This window comes from Capricornis sumatraensis, chromosome 4, assembly GCF_032405125.1.
Source record: "Capricornis sumatraensis isolate serow.1 chromosome 4, serow.2, whole genome shotgun sequence".
Taxonomy (NCBI): domain Eukaryota; kingdom Metazoa; phylum Chordata; class Mammalia; order Artiodactyla; family Bovidae; genus Capricornis; species Capricornis sumatraensis.
In genome coordinates, this window is record NC_091072.1 from 5322827 (window position 1) to 5337533 (window position 14707).

The 14707-nt window shown below is 51.1% G+C and overlaps 1 protein-coding gene across 5 annotated transcripts in view; it reads left to right on the forward strand.

The window, feature by feature from the left end:
* The window catches only part of RARB (retinoic acid receptor beta), a 443693-nt gene that overhangs the window by 401339 nt on the left and 27647 nt on the right, over positions 1-14707 (forward strand). The gene's annotated exons all lie outside the window — the stretch shown is intronic.

The following is a 14707-nucleotide window of genomic DNA, read 5'->3' on the forward strand; positions in this document are numbered from 1 at the left end:
ACAGTGTAGGAGGCTTCCCTTCTCTCCACACCCTCTCCAGCATTTATTGTTTATAGACGTTTTGGTGATGGTCGTTCTGACTGGTGTGAGGGGTACCTCACTGTGGTTTCGATTTGCATCTCTTCAATAATTAGTGATGTTGAGCATCTTTTCATGTTACCTTTTGGCCGTCTTGGTTTCTTTGAAGAAACGTCTGTTTAGGTCTTCTGCCCATTTTTTGGATTCAGTTGTGTTTTCTGATATGGAGCTGCCTCAGCTGTTTGTATAGGAGTAGGCGATGGCACCCCACTCCAGTACTCTTGCGTGGAAAATCCCATGGACGGAGGAGCCTGGTAGGCTGCAGTCCATGGGGTCTCGAGGAGTCGGACACGACTGAGCGAATTCACTTTCACTTTTCACTTTCATGCGTTGGAGAAGGTGATGGCACCCCACTCCAGTACCCTTGCCTGGAGAATCCCAGGGACAGGGGAGCCTGGTGGGCTGCCATCTGTGGGGTCGCACAGAGCCGGACACGACTAAAGCAACTTAGCAGTAGCAGCAGCTGTTTGTATATTTTAGAGATTAATCCCTTGTTGATTGCTTCATTTGCAAATGCTTTCTCCCATTCTGAGGGTTGTGTTTTTCTTTTGTTTATGGTTTACTTTGCTGTACAAAAGCTTTTAAGTTTAATCAGATCCCATTTGTTTATTTTTGGTTTTATTTTCATATTCTAGGAGGTGCTTCAAAAAAGATCTTGCTGTGATTTATGTCATATGCTGTTCTATGTTTTCCCCTAAGAATTTTACAGTGTGCGGCCTTACGTTTAGGCCTTTAATCCATTTTGAGTCTGTTTTCGTGTATGGTGTTAGGGAGTGTTCTAGTTTCATTCTCTTATATGTAGCTGTCCAGTTTTCCCAGCAGCACTTAGTGAAGAGACTTTCTTTCCTCCATTGTATAGTCTCACCTCCTTTGTCACAGAATAAGTGACCGTAGTTCATGGGTTTACCTCTCAGCTTTCTACCCTGTCCCACTGATGTATATTCCTATTTTTGTGCCAGTACCATACTGTCTTGATTACTGTAGCTTTGTAGTACCATCTGAGGTCAGGCAGGTTGATTCTTCCAGCTTCACTCTTCTTTCTCAAGATTGCTTTGGCTATTTGGGGTCTTTTCTATTTCCATACAAATCTTGATGGAAAGTGTTGTTTCATATTTGACAGCCTGTAATGTGCTGTGAGGAATGTATTGGACAGAGAGCAGGATACAGGCTTCTCTGAAACAGCCTGCTGGGAAATTTCTTCTTGTTATTTGAAGACCCCACCCCACCCCAGCATCAGATACTACCTTAAACAAAGTCTTCACGTGAAAACAAATCTAAAGGGAAGTACCAGCACTTCTGCTCAGCCCTGTCACTGTGGATACATGGTCCTTATTTTAAGACTCTGGATTCCTGACTCTCAAACTCCCTGCAGTTTTACCGAGTCAGAAGAACCCACTTAGCAGCCTTTCAGACGGACGAGGGCAGGTTGAGCTCGGCAGAGCTAACTTCTGCTTGTATAGCAAGGCATGTCCTGCCCGTGAAACTGGCTCCTGGAAGTGGACACTGAACTGTCCTTTCCTAAACTGCAGCTTTTAACAGATGAGGTGCGTTGGTCATGCAGTGGGTGAGTTTACTCCTGATTTAAAGGCAGATGGCCAGGCACAGTGTCTTTAATGTCCACTTTTTAGCATCCCATTTTTTATTATAATTTTCTTTACTTGTTTATTTTGGCCATGCTGGGTCTTCACTGCCATGTGGGTTTTTCCCTCGTTGCAGCAAGCGGGGACTGCTCTCTCTTTGGAGTACTCAGGCTTCTCAGCGCAGCGGCTTCTCTTGTTGGAAAGCACCTGACCTAAGAGCGCGGGCTTCGAAAGTTGTGGGCATGAACTCAGTAGGTGTCGCGCGTGGACTTAGTTGTTCCGCCGCATGTGGAGTCTTCCCCGACCAGAGAGTGAACCTCAGCAGCTGTGCCAGCAGGGCGGTCCTAGCATCCAGTTTAATAGCATCAGTAAAATCCTCCATCTCAGCCCTGATGATGCTGGATGGCGCTCAGGGGGAACAGCGCCTCCAGTGGACAGGGCTTCGGGAGCCACCCTGGCCAGAGAGGCCCTTGCTGCCAGAGGCGGGGGCAGAGGAGGGCCCCAGTGGTGCCCCCGAGAGGCCGCCTGTGCTCCTGGCCGAGTGCTGTCTTTCATGCGTCAGGCAGGAGGGTTTGTCTCCAGAGTTAAATGTAGGGTATTTGCTATAGTTCATCCAAGACTCTTCTCTAGAGGAAAGGGTTTGTCCCTTCCAGCAGAGCCAGTAAGCTCCAATCTCCTGCTGCGCAAGGGTGCCCGCCGCACTGGGCCCACCGGAGAGACAGGCGGCCGCACCCCGCTGCCCGCCTGCCCGCCCACAGGGCAGGGAAGGGCTTGGGAGTGTGAGGCGGGAGGAGCACGGCTCCCTTAAGAGGTCAGCGCTGCATGACTGACAGCAGCCAGGGAGAGGGAAGTGTGTTTACAATCGCGTGGAGTTTTATTAGGAGAACGTACCACTTTAACAGAAGTATTTGGACCTTCTGTTATTCTGCTATTGGAGGATTTCTATAAGTCCTTGGGATAATTTGAAGAAGCTGAGCGAGGCTGGTAGATCCCAGTTAAACTCTCCGAATGCTATGTCCAGACTATTCTCCCTCCCCACCAAGACCTGCATATTTAATATTCTCCAAAAATTCTAAGTATGCTGCGAGCGCGGTCACCATGAGCGCCGGCCGTTCCTAAGGCTTTCCCCTTGTGCAGGGCCCGCAATGCCCTCAGATGCTGCCTCGTGGCTCACTGGAACGGCCCCTGGAGGTTGCTGTTTTGACCTCCGTTTCGAAACCCCCAAAGCAAGGTCCAAGCACAGGGCTGTATTCATTTTGTTGTTGTTGTCAAGTCTGGCTGCGCGGGGTCTTCATTGCTGGGTGGGCTTTCTCCAGCTGGCGGTGAGCGGGGGCTCCTCCCTAGTTGTGAAGTGAACGTCTCTTTGCGGCGCCTTCTCTGGTTGCGGAGCAAAGGCTCTAGAGAGCAGGCCCCCGTGATTGCGCTGCACACGCAGGTGTAGTTGCCCAAGGCGCATGGGATCTTCCCTGCACAGGGATCAAACCTGTGTCTCCTGAATTGACACGTAGGTTCCTGGTGGTTCAGCCGATAAAGAATCCACTTGCCAAGGCAGGAGATGAGAGAGAGGCAGGTTCAATCACTGGGTCGGGGAGATCCCGTGGAGAAGGAAATGGCAACCCACTCCAGTCTTCTTTGCCTGGAAAATCCCGTGGGCAGAGGAACCTGGTGGGCTACAGTCCCTGGGATTGCAAAGAGTCGGACTCGATTAAGCACATGCCAGGCCTGAGCTCTTACCACAGAGCACCAGGGAAGCCGCCAGGGCTGTACTCATTTAACAGACACTCTCGGGCGTCCTGTCCTCAGACTGGTCCAAAGGGCACGTGTCGTGTTCATGGCAGACAATGTAGCCGCAAGCCTCATCCTCTAACCTCCTTTCTCTGTGTATTTGTTCCAGTTTCTACGCGTGCCTCCGTGGCGACTGCAATATTGGGAGAAAGGCGCAGTCCCCACCGCCCAGGGGGTCCTGACCCTGGGGCTGTGTGTCCCCCTCACCCCAGCCCCGCCCAAGGCCACAATGGGACCTGCTCTGTTAATTGCTTGAGAAAGAATCCCAAATCCTGAAGTCATGGGGAAGTATTTCTGAGTATTTCCTGTTAGTTATAATCCACCTGCCTTCAAGTCCATGGGTGGTTCATCTACATAATTAGCTCAGCAAATGGTTTTTAAACTAAGATGAAACTATGTTTTTGTGGTTTTCTTTCAAGTATAGCGGTCTGTTAGTTACAGACCCTCCCCTGCTCATGGCCAAGACAGCTGTCATCACCGGCTGAGGCCCGTTATTTATGCATTTAGTTAAGGAGGTGAAGAGTCAGGATGAAGGGACTCCAGACTTTAGTATTCAAACAAGAATAAACAGACCATTATGCCTCCTTCACTAGACTGAATCTAGAGGATTTTAATGGACAGAAACACTGTTGATTGTATTTTCCTTTCCTATTTTATTTTTGATGTGAAAGAATTTCTAGCGAAGTGTTGTTTCATCTTCTCCTGAGTCCCAGTGAAATCTCTTCCCTTTCGCATGTTTCCTGGATTACATTTTTATTGTGTGCCTAGGAATCAATATTCCAGATACATGCACAAGTGCACACATTGAAATGAACACGACTTCATTTATTTTCATGATTAGACATTCAAATAAAAGTGCTTGGGTGTCTGTTTTCATATTCATAGGTCGAGATCCGTACATCAGAGGTATTTGTATAAGTGACATTTTTATTACATTCATTTCATTTGCAATATGATAGTGGATCATAAATATGTTACTTTTATGCCACCAAATCTGATTTGTGGCACTTAGCCCTCACAAGGAGAATACTTGATATTTTATGGAGCGCCTTTCGTCCAAGAAGCGTTTTCCCACACGGGGCCAGGCTCTGCCTGGCATGTAAATCACGCGCGCAACCCTCTGCACGTCTGCTGGTCTATCAGCCGCACTGTTGGGGCCGAGGATGGCCGTGACTCCCCTGCGTGTGAGGGTGAGACCTTGAATTTGGGGAAGAAGCAGGCTCAGGTGGGCTGTGTGTGCCGCCGTTGGGTCCTGACAGCCGACAGCCCATGTCCACCCCATGCTCACCCTTCACCGTGGACCGCAGCGGGCATCGAGCCCTGTAGACACACAGACAGGTAAATGCCAGCCCTCGCCTTCCAGAGGCTCACAGCCTGGGCGGGGGCGCTGTGCGGGAGACCTCCTGTCCCCCCACGGGATGGAGGCACTGAGGCAGAGGCGACGATAGGGGCCCCCCACCCCCAGCCCTCTGACGGCTGCACCACGCCTGGTCCCTGGCGCATCACAGCTGATGCGCGTGCCAGCCAGTTGCAGCGGGAGTGAAAGAAGAGACCGAACGTCACACGCCGCAGGCTCCCTGCGGGCCTGAGCCCCCCCCAGACCTGGAGAGCAGAGACTCATGGGCCTCCCCCACCAGCCCGGCCTGCCCTCCTCTCGTCCTCCCCTTTCTCCAGCATCAGTGCTGATCCGGCACCTCCTCCCCAACAGCTCCCTGTGCACGCGTGCACACACACACACCCCACTCCCCCCACACACACACACACCCCACTCCCCCCATACACACACACACACACACCCCGCTGCCCCCTGTACAGACACACGCACAGACACACACCCCACTCCCCCCATACACACACACACACACACCCTGCTGCCCCCATACACACACACGCACAGACACACACCCCACTCCCCCCATACACACATGCACACACAGACACACACCCCACTCCCCCCATACACACACACACACCCCACTCCCCCCATACACACACACACACACACACACCCCGCTGCCCCCATACACACACACGCACAGACACACACCCCACTCCCCCCATACACACACACACACACCCCACTGCCCCCCATACACACACACACACACCCCGCTGCCCCCTATACACACACACGCACAGACACACACCCCACTCCCCCCATACACACACACACACACACACCCCGCTGCCCCCCATACACACACACGCACAGACACACACCCCACTCCCCCCATACACACACGCACACACAGACACACACCCCACTCCCCCCATACACACACACACACACCCCACTCCCCCCATACACACACACACACACCCCACTCCCCCCATACACACACACACCCCACTCCCCCCCATACACACACACACACCCCACTGCCCCTCATACACACACACACACACCCCGCTGCCCCCCATACACACACACGCACAGACACACACCCCACTCCCCCCATACACACACGCACACACAGACACACACCCCACTCCCCCCATACACACACACACACACCCCACTCCCCCCATACACACACAAACACACCCCACTCCCCCCATACACACACACACCCCACTCCCCCCATACACACACACACCCCCCACTGCCCCCCATACACACACACACCCCGCTGCCCCCCATACACACACACGCACAGACACACACCCCACTCCCCCCATACACACACGCACACACACACACCCCACTCCCCCCATACACACACACACACACCCCACTCCCCCCATACACACACAAACACACCCCACTCCCCCCATACACACACCCCCCACTCCCCTATACACACACACACACCCCACTCCCCCCATACACACACACACACAGACACACACCCCACTCCCCCCATATACACACGCGCACCCCACTCCCCCCATACACACACACACAGACACACACCCCACTCCCCCCATACACACACACACACACCCCCCACTCCCCCCATACACACACACACACCACTCCCCCCATACACACACCCCACTCCCCCCCATACACACACACATGCACACACACCCCACTCCCCCCATACACACACACACACGCCACTCCCCCCATACACACACACACATACACACCAGTCCCCCCATACACACACACACACACACCACTCCCCCCCCACAGACACACACGCATACACACACACCACTCCCTTCCATACACGCATACACACACACCCCACTCCCCCCCATACACACACACACATACATATATACCACTCCCCTCCATACACACACACACACACACCACTCCCCCCCATACACACACACACATGCACACACACCCGCACACATGCACACACACCCACACACCCCCAGTAACACTCAGTGGTCCTGCAGCCTCCTTCATGACACTCACCATATCGTAGCATCACGTATGAGTGTGACACACGCAGCTGAGGGCCCTGGAGCCAGGATTTCTGAATTCCAAACCCCCTCTACATCAGTTATCAGAAGGGGCAGGTTATTTACATTTCTGTGCCTTGGTTTTCTCATCTGCAAAATGGGTGTGATGGTGCTACTTCCCTGTCAGGTGGCCATGGGAACTGAGTGATCTAATATGAGTAGAGGGCTTCAGCAAGTGCCCCTTAGCTCCTGTGGAAGTTGTACTAACATCCCAGTCTTATAATAACTCTAGCTCGAGTGACAGGACGTGTAATAACAGGGATGCCAACAGTCCTCTGTCGCTGTCACTTATCAGATGACCGTGTGTTTCCCACCACGAGTGAGTGCCGTAGGAGCAGGTGGCTTTGTGTGCTTCCCACCTCATTGCCCCCAGCAGATGGTACAGGGTGGGTACTCGCATAGTATTTGGTGAATGAATGAATGGATGGACAAAGCAATGGTCCACCTGCTCACGTGGTGCCGCTACCCGCCAGCTTCTTCAAAAGCCTGACTGCCACTTGCAGCCACCGACCCATGATGCTGCCCACAGGCTCAGGGTGCTCAGGTTCACCCTTGGCCACACGGAAGGGCTCCCAGCCTTCTTCCTGTGTGAGTAGGGGACCCGCCCTTCCCGCCCAGTGACCACAGAGGAGAGAGGCTGTGAGGGGGGCCGGCCACTCCAGGAGGGGATGTGGTCACGTCCCAGCCCTGCAGCACCTCACACCTTACCAGTGCCTTGTGTGGAGAGAGCTTCTGCTCCAGCCCAGCCACCGCCGACATGAGCCCAAGGCGGGATGGAGCCAGCGCCCCCAGCTCTGCACCACCTCGTCCCCGCTGCTGGTGGTTTTGGCAGCCATCCACGCGCCTGGCCCAGACACCACGTCTGCGTTCCACAGCATTTCAGAACCATTGAGCAGAGCAAGCGGCTGGAGCCAGTGTTTAGAAAACCCGTCCATCACCGTAGGAGCCTCTCCGTAAGCGGGGCATTGTCACCAGGGCAGGGGTGCTGCGTGGTGCAGCTGCAGAGGGGTCTGCGGTAGTCCCAGGAGTCCTCTGGCAATGCAGATATGGGGGAGGGGGGGACTTTGCTTGGGGAGGGCACGAGCCATCTGGAAGGGAATAGAGGTCAAGTTGTGGTCCCTTGGCCACCAGACAGCCACTGAGAGCGCCCAGGCCTGGACCCCGAGCACAGCAGGCGGAGCTCTGGCCTCGAAATGAGCAACGCCGCCTCCCTGCCTGGCTCACGGGTACCCCTTCCCACCTCACCTCTGCTTCCTGGCGGGGAGCGGGCGCTCAGAGCTGGCCCCTCCCCCCAGGTGACCCTCCAGCGCTGTGACTGCTCCTCGGAGCTTCACGTTCCGGGGGCCACGGGTGGAGAGGTGGTGGATGGTGCTTGCACCTCGGGGCTGTGGGCAGTGCCCGTGGCCCCTCTTTACTTCTCCGTATGTTCCGCTCACATCCTGATGACTTGCATACAGGGTGACCCGGGGCCTCCAGTTTTTAGATTGTAGACATGGAATCAGAATGCCCACCACCCCGGTTCCCTGTGGAATTTACTGAGTCCCTTGAGGCAGGGTCTGGCCCTCGCTAAGCCGTCAGTGAGCAATGTTGCTGCCATGGCTAAGTCGGGCGGTCCAGGTGCCGTCGTGGCCAGAGCAGGCCCGAGTGCTGGGTGACTGAGCCCACCCACGGGCTTTGGGCCTTTGTTGTTGGCTCTTGTTGCTTTAAGATATAAGTCACGAAATACTCATCATTTTGAAGCAGTGGTCCCCAGCCTTTTTAGCACCAGGGACCAGTTTTGTGGAAGACGATTTTTTCCTGGACCAGAGCGGGGTGGGATGATTTTGGAATTCAAGCACGTTATGTTTATTGTGCACTTTATTACATTATTATTACATCAGCGCCACCTCAGATCATCAGACATTGGATCCTGGAGGTTGGGGACCCCTGCTTTAAAGTATACAGTCCAGGGATCTGTAACACTTCACATGGTTGCACAGCCATTCAGTTCAGTCGCTTAGGCGTGTCTGGCTCTGTGACCCCAGGAACCGCAGCACGCCAGGCCTCGCTGTCCATCTTCAACTCCCAGAGCTTACTCAAACTCATGTCAATTGAGCCAGTGATGCCATCCACCCATCTCATCCTCTATCATCCCCTTCTCCTCCCGCCTTCAATCTTTCCAGCATCAGGGTCTTTTCCAGTGAGTCAGTTCTTCACATCAGGTGGCCAAAGGATTGGAGTTTCAGCTTCAGCATCAGTCCTTCCAATGAATATTCAGGACTGATTTCCCTTAGGATGGACTGGTTGGATCTCCTTGCAGTCCAAGGGACTCTCAAGAGTCTTCTCCAACACCACAGTTCAAAAGCATCAATTCTTCAGCACTCAGCTTTCTTTATAGTCCAATTCTCACATCTATACATGATTACCAGAAAAACAATAGCCTTGACTAGACAGACCTTTGTTGGCAAAGTAATGTCTCTGCTTTTTAATATGCTGTCTAGGTTGGTCATCGGAGAAGGCAATGGCACCCCACTCCAGTACTCTTGCCTGGAAAATCCCATGGATGGAGGAGCCTGGTAGGCTGCAGTCCATGGGGTCTCGAAGAGGTGGACACGACTGAGCGACTTCCCTTTCACTTTTCACTTTCATGCATTGGAGAAGGAAATGGCAACCCACTCTAGTGTTCTTGCCTGGAGAATCCCAGGGACGGGGGAGCCTGGTGGGCTGCCGTCTATGGGGTCGCACAGAGTTGGACACAACTGAAGTGACTTAGCAGCAGCAGCAGGTCGGTCATAGCTTTTCTTCCAAGGAGCAAGTGTCTTTCAATTTCATGGCTGCAGGTTCACCATCTGCAGTGATTTTGGAGCCAAAAAAAAAAAAAAAATAGTCTCTCACTGTTTCCATTTTTTCCCCATTTATTTGCCATGAAGTGATGGGACCAGATGCCATGATCTTAGTTTTCTGAATGTTGAGTTTTAACCCAGTTTTTTCACTCTCCTCTTTCACTTTCATCAAGAGGCTCTTTAGTTCTTCTTCACTTTCTACCATAAGGGTGGTGTCATCTGCGATCTGAGGTTATTGATATTTCTCCCAGCAATCTTGATTCCAGCTTGTGCTTCATCCAGTCCTGCATTTTGCATGATGTACTCTGCATACAAGTTAAATAAGCAGGGTGACAGTATGCAGCCTTGACGTACTCCTTTTCCTATTTGGAACCAGTCGTTGTTCCAGGTCTAGTTCTAGCTGTTGCTTCTTGGCCTGCATACAGACTTCTCAGGAGGTAGGTCAGATGGTCTGGTATTCCCATCTCTTGAAGAACTTTCCAGTCTGTTGTGATCCACACAATCAAAGGCTTTGGCATAGTCAATAAAGCAAATATAGATGTTTTTCTGGAACTCTTGCTTTTTCGATGATCCAGTGGGTGTTGGCAATTTGATCTCTGGTTCCTCTGCCTTTTCTAAATCCAGCTGAAACATCTGGAAGTTCACAGTTCATGTACTGTTGAAGCCTGGCTTGGGGAATTTTAAGCATTACTTTGCGAGCGTCTGAGTTGAGTGCAATTGTGCATAGTTTGAACATTCTTTGGCATGCAGAGCCATTACCACTGTTTAATTCTGGAGTATCTTCATCTCCCCAGAAGAAACCCTGGGCCCACCTGCAGTCACTTCCCATTCCCCCCACCCTCACCCCACCCTTTGGCAACCACCAACTGGCTTTGTATGGATTAGTTTACTCCAAACATCCCATAGCATTAGAACCACGGGAATAGAAAAGAAGGCTTGCTTCTTCCACTAAGCATCATGTTGCCAACGTTCATCCGTGTTGTCACGTGTCTGAATCCTGTGCTTTTTTGTGCCTATTAAGATTCCACTGTTTATAGACCGGTTTTGTTTATCCATTCATCAATGGATGGCCAGGTGGGTGATTTCCACTTCTGGGCTGTTAGGAATCATACTGCTGTGAATATTTGGCTGTAGGTTTGCACAGACGTGTATTTTCTGTTTTCTGACATGTCCACCAAGCAATAGAGTTGCTGGATGTGTTTTTTTGAGGACCTACCAAACTGTTTTTCTCATGCCAAATTGTTCTGTCAGAAGACCATCTTGCTTAGGTAGGACTTTCATGTTAGCTGAAGGACAGAGTTCTCAGCAGGGCCAGGAGGGGGCGCGGGGCACGTGCCAACAACCTGCCCGCAGAGCCCAGTGTTCACGTAGGACCTCAGGCCACGGCCCCCCAAACCCAGGTGACCACTTGGCTCCCATGTTGACTCTTTTCTCTGCATTCTCCCTAATTATTGAAGTATAGTGAATTTATAATGTGTTGTTAATTTCTGCTGTACAGCAAGGTGATTTGGGTGTACATGTATCTATACGCTTTCTTTTCCATATACTTTATCGTAGGATGTTGAATAGAGTTCCCTGTGCTATACAGTAAGACCTCGTGTTTATCCATCCTATATATTACAGTTTGCATCTGCTGACCCCAAACTCCTGATCCTTCCCTCTCCCACCTGCTGTCCCCCGTGGCAACCACAGACCTGTTTCTATGTCTGTGGGTCCGTTTCTGCTGCACAGATAAGGTCACTTGTGTCATATGTTAGATTCCACCTGTAAGTGATACCCCATGGTGTTTGTCTTTCTCCGCCTGACTTCCTTCACTTAGTATGATAATCTCTTGGTCCATCCGCCTCTCTACAAATGACCCCATTCGTTCCTTTTTATGGCTGAGCAGTAATCCACTTCATGTATGTTCCACACCTTTATCCATCCATCTGTTGTTAGTCATTCAGGTTGCTTCCATGTCTTGAAAAGGGAAAGTGAAAGTCACTCAGTCGTGTCCAACTCTTTGTGACCCCATGGACTGTACAGTCCATGGAATTCTCCAGGCCAGAATACTGGAGTGGGTAGCCTTTCCCTTCTCCAGGGGATCTTTCCAACCCAGGGATCAAAACCAGGTCTCCCGCATTGCAGGCAGATTCTTCACCAGCTGAGCCACGAGGGAAGCCCATGTCTTGGCTATGATAAATAGTGCTGCTCTGAACGTAGGGCTTCCCAGGTGTCTCAGTGGTAAAGAACCCCCTGCCGAGGCAGGAGATGTGGGTTTGATCCTGGGTAGGAAGAAGGAAATGGCAGCCCATTCCAGTATTCTTGCTTGGGAAATCCCATGGACAGACGAGCCTGGCAGGCTACAAGCCCATGGGGTCCCAAAAGAGTTGAACACAACTTAGGAATTAGAACAACAAACAAGAGCGAACATAGAAGTACATTCGTCTTTCTGAAGCCGAGTTTTCTTCAGCTGTATGCCCAGGAGTGGGATTGCTGGATCATTGGCAATTCTATTTTTAGTTTTTTGAAGAACTTCCATGCTGTTTTTCATCGTGGCTACACCAGTCTGTATTCCCACCAACAGTGTAGTGGGGTTCCCTTTTCTCCACGCCCTCTCCCGCATTTGTGATTTGTAGACTTTTAGACAATGGGCATTCTAACCGGTGTGAGGGGCACCTCACTGTAGTTTTCTCTAATTCGCGATGTTGAGCACTTTTTCATTGTTCCTGTTGGCCATTTGTATTTCTTCTTTGAAGAAATGTCTATTTAGGTCTTCTACCCATTTTTTGATTGGATTGTCCTTGTTATTGAGTTATATGAGATGCTTGTATATTCTAGAAATTAAGCCCTTGTCGGTCAGTCACATCATTTGCAAATATTTTCTCCCAGTCCATAGACTGTCTTTTCATTTTTATGGTTTCCTTTGCTGTATAAAAGCTTGAAAATTTGATTAGATCCCATTTATTTTTGCTTTTATTTCTATTGCTTTTGGAGACTGACCTAAGGAAACACAGGTGTGATTTATGTCAGAGAATGTTTTGTTATGTTCTCTTCTGGCTTTATGGTGTCCTGTCTTACATTTAAGCCTTTAAGCCGTGTGGAGTTTCTTTCTGTGTGTGGTGTGAGGATATGTTCTGACTTCACTGATTTACATGCAGCTGTCTAAACTTTTCCAGTATGGGTTGCATTGTATATTCTTGCCTTCTTTGTTGAAGAGTCAAGTGGTGTTTAGGTGAGTGTGTCTATTTCTGTGCTGACTATTCTGTTCTGATGATCTGTATCTCTTCCTGTGCCAATGCCATGCCATTTTGATTGCTCTAGCTTCGTAGTGCTGTCTGCAGTCTGGGAGGGCTGTGCCTCCTGCTTTGTTCTTTCTCCTCAGGGTTGCTTTGGCAATTCTGCGTCTTCCATGGTTCCATATAAACTTTAGGATTATTTGTTCTTATTCTGTGAAAAATATCATGGGTGACTTGTTGGGGATCACATTAAGTCTCTGGATTACTGTGGGTAGTATAGCCATTTTAACAATATTAATTCTTCTGATCCAGGAGCATGGGATATCTTCCATTTCTTTGAATCATCTTCCGTTTCCTTTATTAATGTTTTATAGTTCTTAGCACCTAAGTCTTTTGCCAACTTGGTCAGGTTTATTCCTAAGGGTTTGTTTTTTGTTGTTGTTGTTGTTTTTTGATGCAATTTTAAAACGAATTGGCTTTTCACTTTTGCACTCTCCCTGCTTTAAACCATGCTCTCCTCCCCTGTGTCTGCAACCTGTGGGAGTGGCCTGGGCACAGTCTGCCTTCCTGTGAGGCTTAGATACCCCAACTGTCTTTACTTACTTGTGCTGGACCTGGAAACATTCTGAGCCAAAGAACAGTGACATTTCAGAGTCCTGGAAAAGAAAATCGCCTGGAGGAGTTTTTTCAAATGTGTTTATTTTGTTAGGAACAAGCAAGTAGAGAGGAAGGGACTCGCTAGCTTCGTAGTCATGGGCACATACCTTAATCTCACTGAGGCTGTTTCCTCATCTGTAAAATGGGTTTAAAATTGCCTACCTGGCAAGGGGATCAAGTGGCATACTGTGGACACGGCTCCCAGTAGGATCTGAAGGCACTCACAAGTACTCCCCCGACTGCAGGCATGAGGTGCTCTTACAGAGCTGAGGTTTTCAGCACCACCGCACCGCCTTTTCCGTCTCCCCGCCGCCCTCCCCATTTCTTTCCTTCCACCTTCTCTCCTCCCCCTATGCTGGTGCCTTGCTTTCACTCTGCCCTCAGCTCCCAGACGGCTTTGGGGTCCTCACAGTGTAGACCCCGACCTGGGGAGCTGCTGGCTGTCAGATCGCCTGGGGGCTTTCAAGGAGGGCCAGGCTGAATCCTCTCAGGAAGGATCAGATTATGCCCTGGGTCGTTTGCAGCACAGACTCCCAGGTCAGGGCGGCGGGAGCTCCAGCAGGTGGTGTCCAGCCTGGCACCCCTGGGTCCCTCGGCAGCACGGGGGGGGTTGCATGGTCTAGTTTCCGCTGTCTGCCTCCCTGGGTCCCAGTTTTCTTCCCCAGGAGACCCTCGCCAGAGCTCTGAGTGGCCCTCGGCTCTGAGCCGTCAGAGAGGCTGTGCTCACGCCCAGAGCAGAGGCCAAGGCTGTGCTGCCTGAGGCCCGCTGCCAGACAGGGCGTGGGGACAAGGGCTTCAGGGCAGGAAAGGGATGAAGGAACGGACAGCTTCCCAGGCCGACAGCTCCTGACACGTGGATTATTACTTTTTAAAACTTCACAGAAGAGACTGTGATTAACACAGAACGTTAACGAAGCAGAAATACATGAAGGGACAAAAACCCCATATCCCATCCTCTTGAAAAGGAGCCTCTTCAAAACTGCCCGTTAATTAAGAAAACTGAAAAGCAAAAAAAGTGAACCGAAAGGCCTAGCTACGAATCCCTAGCTCCATTCCGGGATGTGTGTCCCAGGCAAGAGGGGTTTTCTTGGCACGCCCCTCGGGCCACCCCCTCCGGAACTGGGGGGAACGTGCCCGGAAAGTCTTC